The sequence below is a fragment of the Phyllobates terribilis genome, unplaced genomic scaffold (genome assembly GCF_046119375.1).
Source record: "Phyllobates terribilis strain yellow unplaced genomic scaffold, ASM4611937v1 Scaffold_7__3_contigs__length_470593459, whole genome shotgun sequence".
Lineage (NCBI taxonomy): Eukaryota > Metazoa > Chordata > Amphibia > Anura > Dendrobatidae > Phyllobates > Phyllobates terribilis.
The window spans coordinates 332,717,896-332,738,491 of record NW_027362767.1 but is presented as its reverse complement, the minus strand read 5'-3'; positions in this window follow the sequence as shown (position 1 = coordinate 332,738,491).

Sequence of the window (20,596 nt, the reverse complement as noted above, 5' to 3'; positions counted from 1 at the left end):
CCGACATCGATAGCACCACCTTTGGATCAAGGCAACCTAACATGTCCGCCTGCATCTTCCTCACAGACTGGCAGTTTGCCGGGGACACCCTTATCAACCCCGTCTAAGCACAATAGCCAGCCCTCGGTCCCTCAGATGTGGACAAGTAAAAGACCATTTCCTCCTAGCCATGAGAAAGCTAAGAGGTTGAATTTCACCATCTGCAAGCTCTTGGCTACAGAAATGCTGCCTTTCCGCCTGGTGGACACAGAGGATTTTCGAGACCTTATGTCCGTCGCAGTGCCCCAGTACCAGATGCCCAGTCGGCACTACTTCTCAAAGAAAGGTGTGCCTGCGCTCCACCAGCATGTCGCACACAACATCACCGCTTCTTTGAGAAACTCTGTGTGTGACAGGGTGCATTTCACCACAGACACTTGGACGAGTAGGCATGGACAGGGGCGTTACATGTCGCTGACTGGGCACTGGGTAACTATGGTGACAGCAGGACAAGGGGCTGCTGTCCAAGTCTTGCCGTCCCCACGAGTTGTGCGTCAATCCTCTTTATGTCATTTTTCCTCCACTGCTTCTGCCTCCTCAACCTCCTCTCGGTCTTCCACCTGCACCCAAAGCCTGTCTGGTCATGCCACAAGTTTTCTAACTGCGCAGAAGGGATCCTGCACACCTCCTTACCATGCTGGCAGTAGGGCTCAACGTCATCAGGCGGTTTTTACATTGAAATGTCTGGGAAATGTGAGTCAAACAGCTGAGGAGTTGTGGTCAGCTCTGGAGAACCAATTTCATGAATGGTTGTCTCCACTGGACCTGAAACCAGGGAAGGCCGTGTGCGACAATGCTGCAAACCTGGGTGCGGCCCTTCGCCGGGGCAATGTCACACACGTGCCTTGTATGGCTCACGTGTTGAACCTGGTTGTCCAGCAATTTTTAGCCCACTATCCCAGACTAGATGGCCTTCTGCAGAGGGCACGGTCGCTGTGTGCTCACTTCCGCCGTTCGCATCCCGCAGCTCAGCGACTTACATCTCTACAGAAGTCGTTGGGCCTGCCACTTCACCGGCTAAAATGCGATGTGCCTACCCGGTGGAATTCAACTCTGCACATGTTGCAGCGACTGTGGCAGCACCGACAAGCCCTGGTGCAATACGTTCTGACGTATAGCCTGGGCCAACGAGATTCAGAGGTGGGGCAAATCACGCTGGAGGAGTGGTCTCAGATCAGGGACCTATGCACCCTTCTGCACAGTTTTGAAATGGCGACGAAGATGTTTAGTGCTGACGATGCCATTATCAGCATGACTATTCCGGTGATTTACATGCTGGAGCACATGTTAAACAGAATTCGGAGTCAGGTGGTGGCACAAGAGGAGGTGGAGGAAGTAGAGGAGGAGGAGTTGTATGCGGAAGGGCTAACATCTGCAAGGTCCAGACGGTCGGCAGCACCAAGGCGGCAGGCATGTGAGGGTGGGGGAGATGATTTTACCAGGGCGCATGGTAGCAGCCAAACTAGTGAGGAAAGTGCAGGAGCCCAGGAAGAAGTGGAGGACGAACTGATGGAAGACTCATCAGATGAGGGAGACCTTGATCACATTTCTGTTGTGCGAGGTTGGGGGGAGAGGACAGAGGAAGGAAGCATGATTGCTACCTCGCCACCAACACAACAGGGACTTGGTGCTCCTGGATGCGCAACACACATGAGTGCCTTCTTGCTGCACTACCTGCAACATGACCCTCGAATTGTGAGAATTAGAAATAATCCTGACTACTGGGTTGCCACACTGTTAGATCCCCGGTACAAAAGTAAATTTGCAGAAATTATTCCTGCCATAGAAAGGGATGCACGCATGCAGGAGTATCAGCAGAGACTGTTGCAGAATCTTACATGTGCTTTTCCACAAAATACCAGTGGTGCACGTAGTGAATCTCACAGTTCCAACTTGCCAACCGTGGGACCGTCAAGTGTTCAGCACTCAAACCGTAACAGAACCACAGTATCTGCTGGTAACATCAATTTTGCGGAATCATTTCACCACTTTTTTAGCCCATCCTTTGCAAGGCCACAGGAGACAAGAAGTCTGACACATAGTCAACGCCTAGAGACGATGGTACAGGAGTATCTCCAAGTAAACATTGAAGCCACGACTGTGTCACTGGACCCTTGCTCTTTTTGGGCTTCCAATCTGGATAAATGGCCGGAGCTAGCCACTTACGCCTTGGAGATCTTGTCATGCCCCGCAGCCAGCGTTCTGTCTGAACGTGTGTTCAGCGCTGCTGGTGGTGTGCTGACAGATAAGCGCACGCGGCTCTCCACTGATAATGTAGACAGACTCACGTTCATAAAGATGAACAAATCATGGATCCGAAACGACTTTTCTACCCCTGTGTCATCCTGGGGAGAGTAAAAGCTTGATGATTGGTTAAAATCACCCTACCAACCGTTTTAAGCTTTCAAATTACTAATCATGTTTATCTGTATCTTGACTGGAAAATAATTTGGGCTTTGTAGCAGTGTGCAGCACTGATCCTATTAGGCCATCTATAATAAGCTTCACCAGATTTAAAATTAAAAATAATTTTTAGCTGCATCTAGCCCGGAAAATAATTTTGGGGCTCCGAGATGCGCAAGACACATAAGTGCCTTCTTGCTGCACTACCTGCAGCATGACCCTCATATTGTCAGAATTCGAAGTAATCATGACTACTGGGTTGCCACACTCTTAGATCCCCCAAACTTTTCGATCAACCTTTTCATTTTAATAAAGACCAAAAAAATGGTCATTTTTGAAATTATAAGCATTAGCAGGTTGTTAGAAACTGAAATCAAACAGTTTTCAACTCAAAACTTTATTCTAGGTGATGTTACATTTTCACATAGGACCCCTTGTTCGAAAGGAGCTTCTGAACTCTCTCGTCCATTGAATTTGTCAGGTTTTGGATGGTTTCTGCTTCAATTGTTTTGCATGAGGACAGAATACCCTCCCAGAGCTGTTGCTTAGATGTGAACTGCCTCCCGCCATCATAGACACTCCTTTTAATGATGCTCCAAAGGTTCTGAATGGGGTAGAGGTCAGGGGAGCATGGGGGTCACACCATAAGTTTGTCCCCTTTTATGCCCATATCAGCCAGAGATGCAGATGTTTTATGTGCAGCATGAGATGGTGCATTATCATGCAGAAAAATGATCTTGCTGTGAAATACACGGTTCTTCTTCTTGAACCATGGCAGGAAGTGCTGTTTGAGAAAATCCACATACATTATGGAGTTCATCTTTAGCGCCTTCAGGGATCCTAAAGGGGCCGACAATCTCTCTCCCCATGATTCCAGCCCAAAACATTACTCCACCTCCTCCTTGTTGGCGCTGTAGCCGTGTTTGCGTGGGGTGTCCATCAACCAGCCATCCTCCACTCCATCCATCTGGACCATCGAGCGCTGCACGGCACTCATCCGTGAACAAAACAGTTTTGAAATCAGTCTTCATGTAATGTTTGGCCCACTGGAGCCGTTTCTGCTTGTGTGAAGTGGATAGAGGAGGTCGACAGGATGGCATATGCACAGCTGCAAACCTCTGAAGGACCCTGCATCTTGTTGTTCGGGGGACGTTGGAGGCACAAGCAGCTTCAAAAACTTGTCTGCTGCTATGACAAGGCTTTTTTGCCGCTGCTGTTTCAACCTGACGTAATTGCCTGTAGGAAAGAGTCCTCAATTTGCCCTTATCAGCACGCACACGTGTGTACTGTGAATCAGCTACATACTTCTTGATTGCCAAGACACTTCATCCTGATCATCGCACAATGTTGATTGTAGTCATGCCTTGACCTAAACACTCCACAATTTGTTGCTTCTCAGCAGCCGACACATCCTTTTTCTTTCCCATTTTGGCAGAAAATGTAGGCTGCTTAATAATGTGAGAGAGCCTTCTTAAGTAGTCTTGCCTTTCATTGGACACACCTGCCAAACTAATTAGCACAGGTGTCTGCAATTGCTTACAGTGATATAAAGAGCCCTGACACACATCACCATCAATGAGTTTAACTGACAAACAAACAAATTCTTCCCTTATCACTCCTAAACACTTTTTGCATAATAATTTGGAACGCGGTGTACATGTGCTTTTCCACAAAACACCAGTGGTTCACGTAGTGAATCTTACAGTTCTAACTTGCCAACCGTGGTCTGTATGGAATTGTTCAATAAAGGGCCCAAAATTAAGATAACATAGATGGGAGAGGTCTCTATGAATAGGAATTCCTAAGTATTTGATACCCTGTGAGGGCCAGGCAAAGGGAAAGTTGGACTGGATGGAATCCTATATGGATTTAGGGAGGGAGACATCGAGGGCCTCAGACTTCGCTGCATTGATTTTAAAATTTTACCATGTAACAAAGTGATCTATTTCAGCCATAACAGCAGGGATGGATATATGTGATTGAGTGAATATACTAGGACATCATCAGCAAATAGAGAGCACTTGTACTCGGTGCCTCCCACCTCAATCCACCTAATATTGGGGTTATGGCGAATTGATGAGAGCAGGTGCTCCGTCACTAGGATGTATAAGAGAGGGGACAGAGGACATCCCTGCCTTGTCCCATTGGTGATTGTGAAAGGTGATGAAAATGTTCTGACGCACCCCCTGGGCCTTGGGACACCCGGAGCTGGACCCTTTTTGGTGGATGCTGGTGGTTGTAGTCTTCGTGGCGGCGATCCGGTTCCGTGGCTCAGGGCGGTCAAACCAGTGGCGGAACTATTTATGTGGTTTTGATGTTTAAATGTCCGACTACGCCACCCGTGGATTGCGGTCAGAGTGAACCGCCGCTACAGGGCAGACCGCTAAGGCTGGTGTTGTGGGTGCAGCAGAGCGTAGCATAACTCCCCACGGGAGGAGTATAGCCTCAGGGCAGTGTATGCGGAGGATGGGGGTGATGGTGCAGGGCAGCAGCAGTAACGACACGGAGTCAGTGATGCAGTTCAGGGCCTTTACTCACAGTTCTTATTATCCAGACCACGTCTGCAGGTAACGGCTGCCCACGTCGTACTGTGCTCACCAGGTGAGGGGCTCAGACAACTCCCAGATAACTTTGGAGCGCTTCACAGGACCCCCTTTGTGTGTCCTTTGTCTGGCCTTTCTTACCAACACTTCTGTCCGGCTGCCTCGGGCCTCCTCTTGGTAAACTTGGCGCCAGTTTCCCTGACCCTATGTGGTGCCTTCCTAGCGGGTGTAGCGAGGGGCTGCGCCACATAAAATGTCAGAGCCTCCGGTTTCTAGCTGAGGGTCGTTTCCTGCCTCCACTAGTTCGGGGACGGGTCTCCCCCTTTGGCCTGACCCCTCCACGCAGGTGGATTCGGGCGTGCGGTGGCGACTCGCCCATCCGCACCCCTGGGATCCCTTCATTCCTCGTTCCTGGAGCCTTCTCCGCTCCTCTTCCTTCCTTCTCCCTCTTGCAGGCCTGGGCCTCTGTTACTAGGCCCGCCTCCGGAGCAGAGCTCATGCAGAGCCCCTGCTCCCTGCCACTTCTGCTCAGACTTCTCTGCACTGAACTAAGATGGTGCCCACCTTTTATACTCCCTTCTCAATGCACCCAGGAACTGCTTCCTCCCTGCTCCTGCACTGCAGGGTTCCCCTTCCTCAGTGTTCCCTCCCCCCACTCCAGCCAGGGACAGGGACTGTCGTGCCCATTTCAGGGGCATATTGTTCGCCCTGCCCTACGGCAATGTGGTGTAATGCATGCAGGTGTCGGGTCCTGATCCACACTCCATCCTTATCTGAGAGTGAGATATCACACCTCTGGGTGAGGTGCAATACGTCTGTAGCAACCGAGCCCTCGGTGCTACAGTTCCATTTATCTTCAGCCTAGGTGACGTATTGTGATACAGGGCTGTGATTTTGGCTATAAAAGGGTCCCCTAGACCCCTACCCCAAGCTTTTTAAGAGAATCATATATGGCGTGCCAGGAGACTCTATGGAATGCTTTCTCACCATCCAACGAGAGTATCTACTTACAAATTTTTAACTGCATCTAGCCCAGGAAATACTTTGTGCCTAGTAGCAGTGTCTGCTAGTCAGCGGATTATCCCGGCTGTTAAGCAAGCTACACCACCTGTAGTTTGGACACTTAATTTTTTCAAAGGAAATGCTTCGGGACCACGGGATACTTAGTGAAGAGCATCAGGAGGCACCCCAAGGCATAGGGGCTGGGACTGGCACTAGGATGCCTTGCGGTGGACAGCCGAGCTCGATCCTTATAAAAGCTTTTTAACTGCAGCAGCTTTAGTGGACGCTACTGGAGCTGGAATTACGCGGCTGCTGGCATGAGACTTGCCGTCCAATAGATCCTTGTAAATGGATTTAAAGTGTATTCATTCAAATTAGAGGGACAATTTAAATTAAAAAGCTTAGAGCTGCCTCCACCACAGGGGGGCTCTCTCGACCCACCAGCGGACAGGCACCAGTATTGGGAGAGGGGGGCTGGCCGTCAGGGTTCACCGCGGCTCTGGCACAAACCCGGCGACACGGAGGTGGCACGGGCAGGAGCGGACTGGCCGTCTCGGCTTCTCACTTTTTGGATTTTAGAAGGGCATGACATGCCTATATCTGTGTCTCCCCCTCCTTTTACTCCTCCACCTCTTTTCTTTTCGCATAACTATATGTACTTGTCACTTTTCCATGTGTTAGTTGTGTCTTCTGAGCAGTTTGTCAGCTTTTGGACACCTTTGAAGGTGTTTTCTATGTGTTTCTATGTGTTTTTGTTTGCCTGCCATTGGTTTTAACGGTGTTCGAAGGTGTTCGACGAACAGTTCGACGAACAGTTCGGCGAACACACGGGTGTTCGACGAACCGAACCGAACTCGAACACTACGGGGGTGGCTCAACACTACCCATCACGAGTCACTCTAATTTCATCAGTCCATAAAACCTTTGAAAAATCAGTCTTAAGATATTTCTTGAACCATTCTTGAAGTTTTATCTTATGTTTCTTGTTCAAAGGTGGTCGTTTTTCAGCCTTCCTTACCTTGGCCATGTCCCTGAGTATTGCACACCTTGTGCTTTTTGATACTCCAGTAACGTTTCAGCTCTGAAATATGGCAAAACTGGTGGCGAATGGCATCTTGGCAGCTTCACGCTTGATTTTCCTCAATTCATGGGCAGTTATTCTGTGCCTTTTTTGGCCAACACGCTTCTTGCGACCTTGTTGGCTATTTTCCATGAAACGCTTGATTGTTCGGTGATCACGCTTCAAAAGTTTGGAAATTTCAAGACTGCTGCATCCCTCTGCAAGACATCTCACAATTTTGGACTTTTCAGAGCCCATCAAAACTCTCTTCCGACCCATTTTGCCAAAGGAAAGGAAGTTGCCTAATAATTAAGCACACCTTATATAGGGTGTTGATGTCATTAGTCAACACCCCTCCTCATTACAGAGATGCACATCACCAGATTTACTTAATTGGTAGTTGGCTCTCAAGCCTATGCAGCTTGGAGTAGGACAACATGTATAAAAAGTATCATGTGATCAAAATACTCATTTGCCTAATAATTCTGAACACAGTGTATGTTTAATATGGGAAAAAAACTTAAACTAAACCACTAATCACAGTAAAAAAAACACATGTATTTATGCTGTTACATTTGGGTTAGAAAATGGTATGGCTCTATATCAGACCTGGGCAAAGTGTGGCACTTTGGCTATTCTAGTGTGGCCCTTAGATCAGAAACGTCAAAGGGCTGGATACAGTGGTGTCACTCACCACAAGGCCATCCTTAAATCGGTATCTCATTTTCATCTGTATCTGCATCCTCAGGAAGCAGATACTAGTGAAAATAGTGATGAAACAATGAGTTGTCAGATCCCTTCTCCATCATGAGCTTGTGCATCTGAGAGTGTAGCAGGAGCAATAACGTCACTATATCGCACCAGCTGTACCTCAGTACACACCGAAGACCAGAGCAGCTGGAGAATGGGAATAGATGAGTAGTTTTATTTTTATTTTAATTGACAGAACATTGAGGAAACTATGGGGACATAGTACTGTGTAAGGGGACTTTGTGGGAACAGAATACTAGGTATGAGGCTGTATGGAGACATAAACTGTGTAAGAGGGCTGTGTGAGGGCATAATACTGTGCAAGGGAGCTCTTTGGGGATATTATACTGTGTAGGGTGGCTGTGTGGGGACCTAATACTGTGCAAATGAGCTGTTTGGGGATATAATACTGTGCAAGGGAGCTGTGTGGAGATTGTAATACTGTCCAAGGCAGCTGTGTGGAGACATAAAACTGAGCAAAGGGGTTGTGTGGTGACATAATACTGTACAAGGAGGCTGTGTGGTGACATAATACTGTACAAGGGGGCTGTGTGGTGACATAATACTGTACAACGGGGCCTTGTGGAGACATCATTCTGCATGGGGGATGATGTGAGGATATAATTCTTTGCAAGTGGGCTGTATGGTGACATCATACTGTGTGGGGGGCTCCGTGGTGGCATACTGTGTAAGGGAACATCATGTTTGAGGAGCTGTGTGGGGACATTATAGTATGTGACAGAACTATGGGGGCATCATATTTTTTTGGGAGCTGTTGATCAAGGTACACTGGCTGAATAAAAGGAGTAGTGTGATTTATAAACTTTATAAAAAACAGTAAATTATATGGTTTTGATGAGCTGCTACTGATAAGAATATACGTTACAATAAGCCCTATCATAAGATGTATTAACAGTAGCAGCTAGTCATCAGACAATTCTGCTTAATATTAAGTCATAAAAATGAATATAAAATAATCATTACGAGCAGAATTAAGTTTGCCTAGTTAGTTCGGCCCTCCACAACAGTGACAGTCTCTCATGTGGCCCCTTGGGAAAATTAATTTTCCACTAGTGCTCTATATCATACAATTTCATGTAAATCTAGTACAATTATCATCAGTCGGTTATTAACAAATAACATCTCTAATGAAAAAAAACAAATCATGTGTATCTTATACATTACAAAGCTAAATTCTAGAAAATCAATCTATTTCTTCAAACATTTTATGTACAAATTATTTTAAGCCTGTCTCTCCAGTGTTTTCTTCAGTTCCTTTTCATAAAAAATACATATTAGAATATAATACATCTTTTTCATTTTTACTGCAGGACTATAAATGCAATTCTGGATAAAATGCTCCATTATATTGACCCTGATATTAGACAGGAGGATTTGCTGTGTCACCATTTTGTTTTTTGTCTCCTGAATGTGACAAGTAAAAAGTTACTTCAAGAAGAATCAAGGAAATTGGCAAAAGAAGCCATGCAACAAAATTTTATAAAAGAAAAGGACGCAACCTTGTCATAAAGCAATTTTCTTGTACCTATTTACCATGTTTAGTAAAACCATATCTTCAATGCAATAAGAATGACAGAGTAATTTGAACTTCAGCTGAATACCTGTTTTTCTTCCAATGTTATTTAGATTTCGATTAAAGGTTGCTGGGTTTTGGATGCCATCCAGACAAATGGAATTATTCGCCTTTCCATATATATATTAAACCAGAGAACAGAGAAAGTAACAGATTTATGCGCATTATTTTGCAGAGATTAAATTAGGTCTGAGTTGTAGAAATGAAGCTAAAGAATGTTTATAAGTTACGAAGCATGAAATGTCAACATATAAACTACTGTAAAAGCTAAACTGATTTGGTAATGAGATTGAACCAAGAAATCAGATTGGAAGAGCTGTTTATTATTATAAAACAGGAGGTTTACAATCCATTATAAGGTGACATGATAGCCTCGATTTCTAGAAAAGATTGACGGTGGGGTTCGGAGCTGCAGTCGAACTTATAAAGTTACATCTGATAAACTATCTAAGTAAGTACAGGAAGCCTCATATTAATCCAGCCTAACAATCAGTTTATCTGCTGGTCTAAGGCTATGTGCCCACGATGCAGAAATGCTCAGGATTTTTTCCTGAGCGTTTCTGCATCTCCCTGGCAGAAAAAAACGCATGCAGATTGTACATGCGGATTGTACATGCGGATTGTACATGCGTTTTTCCTGCCAGGGACATGCGAATGTGAAGCGTTCTTCACATGCATTTCCGCATGCGGGTTGACAAGCGCTTTCCAAGCGATTTTAGCATCACTTGGAAAGTGCTTGTCAACTTGGTCACACTATATAAATCCATGCAAATGGCATGGATTTATATAGTGTGACCCCAGAGAATGTCAAAAAATAAAAAAATAAATATATACTTACCCTCTGATGGCCCGCGCTGGCTTGCTTCACCGTCCCGGCTGCCGGCAGCGGTAGACTGAAGGACCTGCCGACGTCAGCATCGCGTGACCCGTCACATGACTCTGACGTCAGCACAGGTCCTTCATTCCATCGCGAACTGCAGCCAAGCAAGGAGGAGCGCAGCGCGGGCCGCCAGAAGGTAAGTATATATTTATTTTTTATTTTATTCGTTTTTTTACAGTTTTCAATGGTACCCAAGTCCAGTCTCCTCTAGACGTGGGTACCATCCGCACATTAGAACACATGGAATGCGCATCTACATATGCAGTGATGCGTAATCCATGTGGTCTAATGCAAGTCAATGGCGGCGAAAACGCAGCACTTCCGCAAAATAATTGGTAGTGCTGCGTTTTTTTCCGCAATGATAATCCACAGCGGAAATTTCCGCAGCATGTGCACAGCACATGCGGTTTATCATTGGGGAACATGGCAGGCCTTCTGCCATGCGTTTTTTAAGCGTTTCTGCAGCGTTTTTGCCGCAGCGGAAATGCTTAAAAAACGCATCGTCGGCACACAGCCTAAGACTGGTTATACAGACCACATGCCTATCGGTTGAAAAAAGCTTTGGCTGGTTGTTCAGTTGACAGCCATCTCAGCTGACTCTTCCATACACAGGAGTGCTCATTCGGTTGAGTGCCCTTGTTTTCTCTATGAGAAAGCTGCCGTCTGACATGTCAACTGTTGGCTAATCTTCATTAGAAAAATGCGATCCTCAGTCCAAAATCAGACCTGTGTGATCTACATCATCCCCAAAGATCAGTTGGCTGGTGTCCCCATACCCATTAGACCGTCAGCCAAACCCATCGATATCAGCAGGTTTAGTCTAATGCATGTGGGGGCTTTATCTTTTGAAAATCCTGGCTATTAAGCTGGTATCATTGGTGGTAAGTTGCAGCAAGTTACGCATTTTCCATTCGATTAAATGGCTGTCAAAGTAACCCACAATCTCGTCCGCAAGAACAAAAGTTTTTTACGCTTAGCTTCTCACTGATCTGTGAAGTTCATCTATTATTTGAGATTTCTATAAACTAACCATTCTAGTTCTCAAACTATATTTGACTTGTTAGTGGAACACTATAAATGGTACTAATAGCAACCACACACTTGTATCACCTATGGTCAAAAGAAGTCGTTAAGGGTTAGACATCAACGTCAACAAGCCACGAGTTGTTAGAAACAATTGGAGGCCAGGGCTACACATGTGACACTAAAATCACAGTAATACATTGCAACGTTGGATGTATGGTGTCACACTGAGATCTGCAATATGGAGTCGTGTATGTTTCCAAATTAAATGAATTTTCAGTCAGCGATTGCAAGTCGCACGTGGCACATTTTCCATAGACTTCAATTCAAGTCGCACACGACATGCAACTTGGCTGTTTTATTTTCAGCAAAATGAGAGCTTTAATATAGTGGCACGACTGCAAGTAGCAGACAAGGTGAACAAATGTTTTTGTCGTGTGACATTTCAGAGAACTGCTGTCGTGTGAAACATTTTGCCATGTAGCCCTAGCAGGTCATTGTAAAGATTATTTTGCCTAGATTATGCAGAAAATATATGATGATAATTTCAGCGGCTTTCTGTGTTCACCAAGCACCAAAGGCCTTTTACTCTAAGCCATACATGTCAAACTCTGGCCCGCAGGGTGAATATATTTGGCCCGCAACACCAGAACCACCAATCTTATGTGGGGCCCATTATTCTGTATAGAGGACTATGTGGGGACCAATATTCTGTATGGAGGTCTATGTGGGGCCATTATTCTGTACGGAGGACTATCTGGGGACAATTATTCTGTATGGAGGACTATGTGGGGCCCATTATTCTGCATAGAGGACTATGTGTGGCCCATTATTCTGTATGGAGGACTATGTGGGGACAATTATTCTGTATGGAAGACTATGTGGGGCCCATTATTCTGTATAGAGGACTATGTGGGGCCCATTATTCTGTATGGAGGACTATGTGAGGCCCATTATACTGTATGGAGGACTATGTGGGGCCCATTATTCTGCATGGAGGACTATGTGAGGCCCATTATACTGTATGGAGGACTATGTGGGGCCCATTATTCTGTATGGAGGACTATGTGAGGCCCATTATACTGTATGGAGGACTATGTGGGGCCCATTATTCTGCATGGAGGACTATGTGAGGCCCATTATTTTATATGGAGGACTATGTGGGGCCCATTATTCTGCTTGGAGGACTAGGTGGGACCCATTATTCTATATGGAGGACTATGTGGGGCCCATTATTCTGTATGGAGGATTTTGTGGGACTCATTATTCTGTATACTGGTGGCCCATGGCTTTGTCCAAGTTTTTCATATTGGCCATCTGTGTGTTTGATTTTTACATCCCCATTCTAAGCATTGTTATAGGGCACATCTCACAGACCCCCAATAAGATCTTCTGACATTCCAAAAGTGAAATAATCTGTTGAACATCACTTTTTCATGGTGCTTATTTATACTGAATCCACTGACTTACATGTGTCTGTTACTGTCACTTAAAGCACCACTCCAGCTGTTTTTTTAATTTCAGTGCTGGAATGCTGCTAATCTAAGGTCCCTAACCCTAGTATTATACTTACCCGTCATCGTCTTCACCTTTTATCAGCGCTGCTCCGTTCCCGAAGCGCCATCTTGTGACTGCAGCTTCTGATTTGCCCGAATTCAGAAGTTACGTCACAGGTAGTGTTGAGCGAGCACTAAAATGCTCGGGTGCTCGAAGCTCGGGCCGAGCTCACCGTGATACTCGGGTGCTTGACCCGAGCAATGAGCCCAATGTTAATCTATGGGAGACCCGAGCATTTTTGCGGCGGCACACCCAGCAGTCTGTAGAAAGCCTAAAAAGTGCCCAAAACGATAGTGACAGTGTTCAAATGACATGGGGACAGCATGGGGATTGCCCCAGGACGCATTTCTGACCCCCAGGTCACTGCTGTCAACAACGTGGTCAGAGGTATTAAACCACTTTTACGGGCTCACAATAAAACGTTCAAAAACGAAACTGAAACGGTTTTCCTGTGAAATATGTTAAGGAAGTTCCTTTCCAGGGTAAAGACTTGTGTATATGGTAAAATAAATAACCAAAAACAAAAATACTCCTCCACACCTTGGGCTATGTTCACAAGTAGCATTTTTTATGCGTTTTTGCACTTTTGTATTGCTTTCAACCGTGACAAATGCATTCACCGGGAAATGTAATTTTAACATTTTACAATCTTATCTGGCCATGTGCTGTGTGACACATGCATACAGTGCTGAAAAGACATGGGAACAGCATGAGGAAGACCCCTGGAAGCATCTCTGACACCCAGGTCACTGCCTAAAAGTGTGCCCATCAGAAGAGATCCTTGCCACATCAGAAGATGCAGACTTGCAACTATCCCCGTGCAAGTCCTTGTCCCAGGGCAGTGCTCAATTGTACCTCCCCCATTCCTTGCAATGCAAGCGCAAGTATGCAGCCTGCCACCCACCCACCCCCAGGCTGCAATACCATACTGCTAGCTTGCACTTGAAATGGGTCCTTTTAGTTTGGAGGAGGCAGAAGCAGGCTACTACCTCATGGCTGCTTTGGCAGCGAGGTATCCATACTCAGTCCCCAGCCGCCCGGTGGCCGGGTGTCCACGCTTGGTCCCAAGCCGCCAGGGGGCGGCTGGGTGTCCATACTCGGTCCCCAGCAGCCTGGGGTTGGCCGGGTGTCCATAAACGGTCCCCAGCCGCTCCTATTTCTTCTTGGAAGTTCCCCCCACACTATTCTTAGCCCGGCCTGCTTTAGGGCAGCATTGGACGAGCCCACCAGAGAGCCAGACTCCTCCGGTGGGCCTTGGCTTCTCCATCAGGGGAGTTGAGACTGCCAAGGTGAGGAGCATGATGATGATAATGGAAGTTAGCATCTGCTTTGTTTTCTTGGAATGCAAGCATAAGTGTGCAAAATGCCACCCCCAGGCTGCAATACCATACTGCTAGCTTGCACTTGAAATGGGGCCTTTTAGTTTGGAGGAGGCCTAAGCTGGCCACTACCTCATGGCTGCTTTGGCAGCGAGGTATCAATACTCAGTCCCCAGCCGCCCGGCGGCCCGGTGTCCACGCTCGGTCCCCAGCCGCCAGGGGGCGGCCGGGTGTCCATACTCGGTCCCCAGCTGCCCCGAGGCCGGGTGTCCACACACGGTCCCCAGCCGCCTGGGGGCGACTGGGTGTCCATAAACCATCCCCAGCTGCCCCTATTTCTCCTTGGAAATTCCCCCCACACTATTCTTAGCCCGGCCGGCTTTAGGGCAGTATTGGACGAGCCCACCAGAGAACCAGACTCCTCCGGTGGGCCCTGGCTTCTCCATCTGGGGAGTTGAGAGTGCCAAGGTGAGGAGCATGATGATGATGATAGAAGTTAGCATCTGCTTTGTTTTCTTGGAATGCAAGCGTAAGTGTGCAACCTGCCACCCACCCACCCCCAGGCTACAATACCATACTACTAGCTTGCACTTGAAATGAGACCATTTAGTTTGGAGGAGGCCGAAGCTGGCCACTACCTCATGGCTGCTTTGGCAGCGAGGTATCCAAACTCAGTCCCCAGCCGCCCGGCGGCCGGGTGTCCACGCTTGGTCCCCAGTCGCCAGGGGGCGGCCGGGTGTCCACACACGGTCCCCAGCCGCCTGGGGGCAGCCGGGTGTCCATAAACGGTCCTCAGCCGCCCAGATTTCTCCTTGGAAGTTCCCCCCACACTTTTCTTAGCCCGGCCTGCTTTAGGGCAGCATTGGACGAGCCCACCAGAGAACCAGACTCCTCCAGTGGGCCCTGGCTTCTCCATCAGGGGAGTTGAGAGTGCCAAGGTGAGGAGCATGATGATGATGATAGAAGTTAGCATCTGCTTTGTTTTCTTGGAATGCAAGCGCATGTATGTAGTAGCGGCTAGGCCTGAGGTGGTCAGCGTTTTGGTGCATATCCTACCTCCTCCGAGGATTGCTGGATGTTTTCCTGCTACTATCCCAGTTCTATGACTACCGTTAAAACAAAGCTTCAGGTGATGAATGATGGATGAGGTGGTGGCAAAGGGGAAAGAGCAGGAGGAACAGGCACTATTCACATCAATATCAGGCCAGTCAACCACACATGTCTTGTAGGATATGTTTCTGTACCAAAAGGAGCGGTTCGGCTACACAGTTATAGGGCATGCAGTGAGTGCAATGCCTACCAAAAATTTCAAGGCACTCCAATGCCCCTTGGAAGTGACATGGAGGTCAGAGGGCCTTAACTAAACCGTTTTTTCCATTTATAGCAACTGGGTCTCCTGTGCACTGTTGGCCTAAGAAGTGAATGAAAGGCTTTCCAAAAATTATGAGGAACTGCAATGCCCCTTGAAACAGACGTGGTTTACAGCATACTAAAAACCTTCTACCCATTATTGGGGAGTGGGTCTCCCTTAGTGTTCGCCTATGCATTGAAAAGCAAAAGCTGACTAAAATTAGGAGGAAATGCAATGACCGCTGGAAGAATGGTGGAGGTCGCAGTAGCTTAACAAGACGGTTTTAATGCCCTTTGGAAAAGTGGTGGAGGTCGCAGTAGCTTAGCAAGACGGTTTTAATGCCCCTTGGAAGAGACGTGGAGGTTGCAGTGGCTTAACAAGATGGTTTAAATGCCCCTTGGAAGAGACATGGAGGTTGCAGTAGCTTAACAAGACAGTTTTAATGCCCCTTGGAAGAATGGTGGAGGTCGCAGTAGCTTAGCAAGACGGTTTTAATGCCCCTTGGAAAAGTGGTGGAGGTCGCAGTAGCTTAACAAGACGGTTTTAATGCCCCTTGGAAGAATGGTGGAGGTCGCAGTGGAATAAAAAGACAATATCAATGCCGCTTGAAAAAGAGGTGGAGGTCGCAGTAGCTTAACAAGGCGGTTTTAATGCCCCTTGGAAGAATGGTGGAGGTCGCAGTAGCTTAACAAGATGGTTTTAATGCCCCTGGGAAAAGTGGTGGAGGTCGCAGTAGCTTAACAAGACAGTTTTAATGCCCGTTGGAAGAATGGCAGAGGACGCAGTAGCTTAGCAAGACAGTTTTAACCCATTACTTGCCAAATTAGCAATTTTCATTTTTTGTTTTTTTGGACCTAATTGGACCTAATTAGAAAATCTTAGTTGCTAGAAGCAAAAAATTAGGCGTCCCAAAGAAAGGACATTGGTAGATAATCGGTTGATGCCCCTTGGAAAAGTGGTGGAGGTCGCAGTAGCTTAACAAGATGGTTTTAGTGCCCCTTGGAAGAATGGTGGAGGTCGCAGTTAGAGATGAGCGTTGTTCTACTCGAACTGTTCGCCAATCTCAAATTCGAGCTGTTTTGGGCGGTGTTCGAGCCGGTCGGCGAACACGAACAATTTGAGAAAAATTCGGCTATTCGAGGTTATGTTCGATAACTGTTCGTGCACCAAAATCATAACTGGATTTTTTCTCAGTAATGATGAAAATTAATGTTAATACGCAGTTTGAGTGTACAGCGGGGCGGGGGGAGGGGCAGGGGATGGATTTCTGCAGGAACAATGAAGATCTCCATTTTTTTTTCTCTTTCCCGCATTTGCAGTGGGGAGGTGCAATCTGTCAGCCTATCAGCAGCGCACACACGGAGCGAAGTGCTTTTTTTCACACAAGCAAGGGCATGTGTGATTGGCAGTGTATGTCACATGTCCTTGCCCTATAAGACCAAGCCATTTTCCCCGTCGCCACCATTTTCTCACTGCTGCAGCTGCGTGTTAGACGGCACCGCTGTTGCTGTGTGCGCTATACCTTGTTAATTTCAAGCCAATTTTCGCACAAATATACAGATAGCTTGGGAGTAGGGAATAGTTGTGATTGCAGTCCTTTTAAGGACTAGGTTACAGCATTTCCTACGACTTTTATCAAGCAGGTCTGTGCTCTTAAATAGATAGATTGTGGGAGTAAAGACTAATTGTAATTGGAGTCCTTTTCAGGACTAGGTTACATCAGTTCCTATCAGTTTTTGCCAGGCAGGTCTGTGCCAGTGATGTGCAAGTTTTTTTCACAGCATTTGGCTGAATCTAGCAAAGCTAATCCTTTTTGGCCTATTGCAGAGTGTGTTAGTCAGTGGAGTAGCCTATCTGTGTTGCAAGATATACCACCTGTGTATAGAATACCAATTTTTTTACTGCACCTAGTGAAGTAAAATCTTTTGGGCATAGCATCATTCTATTAGTCCATCTATACTGACCTCCATCAGGTTGCAAACTGAATATAATTTTTTTCTGCATCTAGCTCTGAAAAAATATTTGGGCTTCTAGCAGTGTGTGGGACTTGGTCTATTAGTCCATCTATACTGACCTCCATCAGGTTGCAAATTAAAAATAATTTTTTTCTTCATTTAGCTCTGAAAAAATATTTGGGCTTCTAGCAGTGTGTGGGACTTGTTCTATTAGTCCTTCTATACTGACCTCCAGCAGGTTGCAAATTGAATATAATTTTTTTCTGCATCTAGCTCTGAAAAAATATTTGGGCTTCTAGCGGTGTGTGGGACTTGGTCTATTAGTCCATCTATACTGACCTCCATCAGGTTGCAAATTAAAAATAATTTTTTTCTTCATTTATCTCTGAAAAAATATTTGGGCTTCTAGCAGCGTGTGGGACTTGTTCTAATAGTCCATCTATACTGACCTCCATCAGGTTGCAAATTAAAAATAATTTTTTTCTGCATCTAGCTCTGAAAAAATATTTGGGCTTCTAGCAGTGTGTGGGACTTGGTCTATTAGTCCATCTATACTGACCTCCATCAGGTTGCAAATTAAAAATAATTTTTTTCTGCATCTAGCTCTGAAAAAATATTTGGGCTTCTAGCAGTGTGTGGGACTTGGTCTATTAGTCCATCTATACTGACCTCCATCAGGTTGCAAATTGAATAAAAAAAATTTCTGCATCTAGCTCTGAAAAAATATTTGGGCTTCTAGCAGTGTGTGGGACTTGTTCTATTAGTCCTTCTATACTGACCTCCAGCAGGTTGCAAATTGAATATAATTTTTTTCTGCATCTAGCTCTGAAAAAATATTTGGGCTTCTAGCGGTGTTTGGGACTTGGTCTATTAGTCCATCTATACTGACCTCCATCAGGTTGCAAATTAAAAATATTTTTTTCTGCATCTAGCTCTGAAAAAATATTTGGGCTTCTAGCGGTGTGTGGGACTTGGTCTATTAGTCCATCTATACTGACCTCCATCAGGTTGCAAATTAAAAATAATTTTTTTCTGCATCTAGCTCTGAAAAAATATTTGGGCTTCTAGCAGTGTGTGGGACTTGGTCTATTAGTCCATCTATACTGACCTCCATCAGGTTGCAAATTAAAAATAATTTTTTTCTTCATTTATCTCTGAAAAAATATTTGGGCTTCTAGCAGCGTGTGGGACTTGTTCTATTAGTCCATCTATACTGACCTCCATCAGGTTGCAAATTAAAAATAATTTTTTTCTGCATCTAGCTCTGAAAAAATATTTGGGCTTCTAGCAGTGTGTGGGACTTGGTCTATTAGTCCATCTATACTGACCTCCATCAGGTTGCAAATTAAAAATAATTTTTTTCTGCATCTAGCTCTGAAAAAATATTTGGGCTTCTAGCAGTGTGTGGGACTTGGTCTATTAGTCCATCTATACTGACCTCCATCAGGTTGCAAATTGAATAAAAAAATTTTCTGCATCTAGCTCTGAAAAAATATTTGGGCTTCTAGCAGTGTGTGGGACTTGTTCTATTAGTCCTTCTATACTGACCTCCAGCAGGTTGCAAATTGAATATAATTTTTTTCTGCATCTAGCTCTGAAAAAATATTTGGGCTTCTAGCGGTGTTTGGGACTTGGTCTATTAGTCCATCTATACTGACCTCCATCAGGTTGCAAATTAAAAATATTTTTTTTCTGCATCTAGCTCTGAAAAAATATTTGGGCTTCTAGCAGTGTGTGGGACTTGGTCTATTAGTCCATCTATACTGACCTCCATCAGGTTGCAAATTAAAAATAATTTTTTTCTGCATCTAGCTCTGAAAAAATATTTGGGCTTCTAGCAGTGTGTGGGACTTGGTCTATTAGTCCATCTATACTGATCTCCATCAGGTTGCAAATTGAATAAAAAAAATTTCTGCATCTAGCTCTGAAAAAATATTTGGGCTTCTAGCGGTGTGTGGGACTTGGTCTATTAGTCCATCTATACTGACCTCCATCAGGTTGCAAATTAAAAATAATTTTTTCTGCATCTAACCCAGCCAATAGTTTTGGCCTAATACCACAGTTTGGCCACTCAGCTCTGCTCGTTTACCATCCATTGTTTTTTTGTGCAAACAACTCCAGAGTTGTGAATTAGTTAACCACCAAAATGAGTGGAAAAAAGCCTGCTGCTGGTGGAAAGGGGAATAGGCGTGTTGGGAAGGGGAAAAAAGGTTGTGTCCGTGGGGTAGGTGCAGAAGAAAGACCATCTTCCAGCCAAACTAAAATGTCTACTTCTTTTAGCGGACAATGTGATAAGATCCCTTTCTTACGGCCACGCCAATCGCTACAAATTCCAGATGAGGCACAAAAACAGCAGGTGCTTCAACGGATATCAAGTGCTCCTTTAATTGGGCTCTCCTCCACATCAACTTCAACATCACAAATACTCCAGTCCTCAAAGGTGTCACCCAAATCGCACTTGCTTCCTCACAGCTCCCAAATCTCCAGCTGCCCGTCTGAGTATGAGGTAGAACAGATGGTTGAGTCTGCAGAGCTGTTTACTCATACTATAGCCTGGGAATCAGAGGTCGACTCCAGCGCGTCTGTGAATCCAGACGAGGAAATGATCTGCACTGATGCCCAGAATCTTTATGAGTCGGATCCAGGACCAGACGCAGAAGGTTCTGACCATAATGTAGACCCTCATTCCCAAACTGTAACTCCTGTTGGTGGAGACAATGAGGAAGACGATGATAAGACTCAAATACCTGATTGGAGCGACAACTTTAGTTTTTTGTCAGGGCAGGAACAGGTTGGCTCTGAGGACGACGGGTGTGATAACGCACAGGGTGATGATGATGAGGTCGGAGATCCCACTTACTGTCAACCCACAGTCAGCCAAGAGATGAGGTCAGCAGAGGAGGTGGAGGAAGATGCTAGTGACGACGAGGTCAGGTTGCGCCTTCCTGGACAGAGACGTAGTACTGGAAGCACGTCAACAACTGCATCCTCAAACACAACTCTGCCTCTCACCACAAATCGTGGTGGCTCTTCAGGTCGCATGGGTGCTAAGCCTTGCATAGCCTGGGCATTTTTTCAGATTGATAAAGATGACCCAACTCGTGTTATCTGTAACATTTG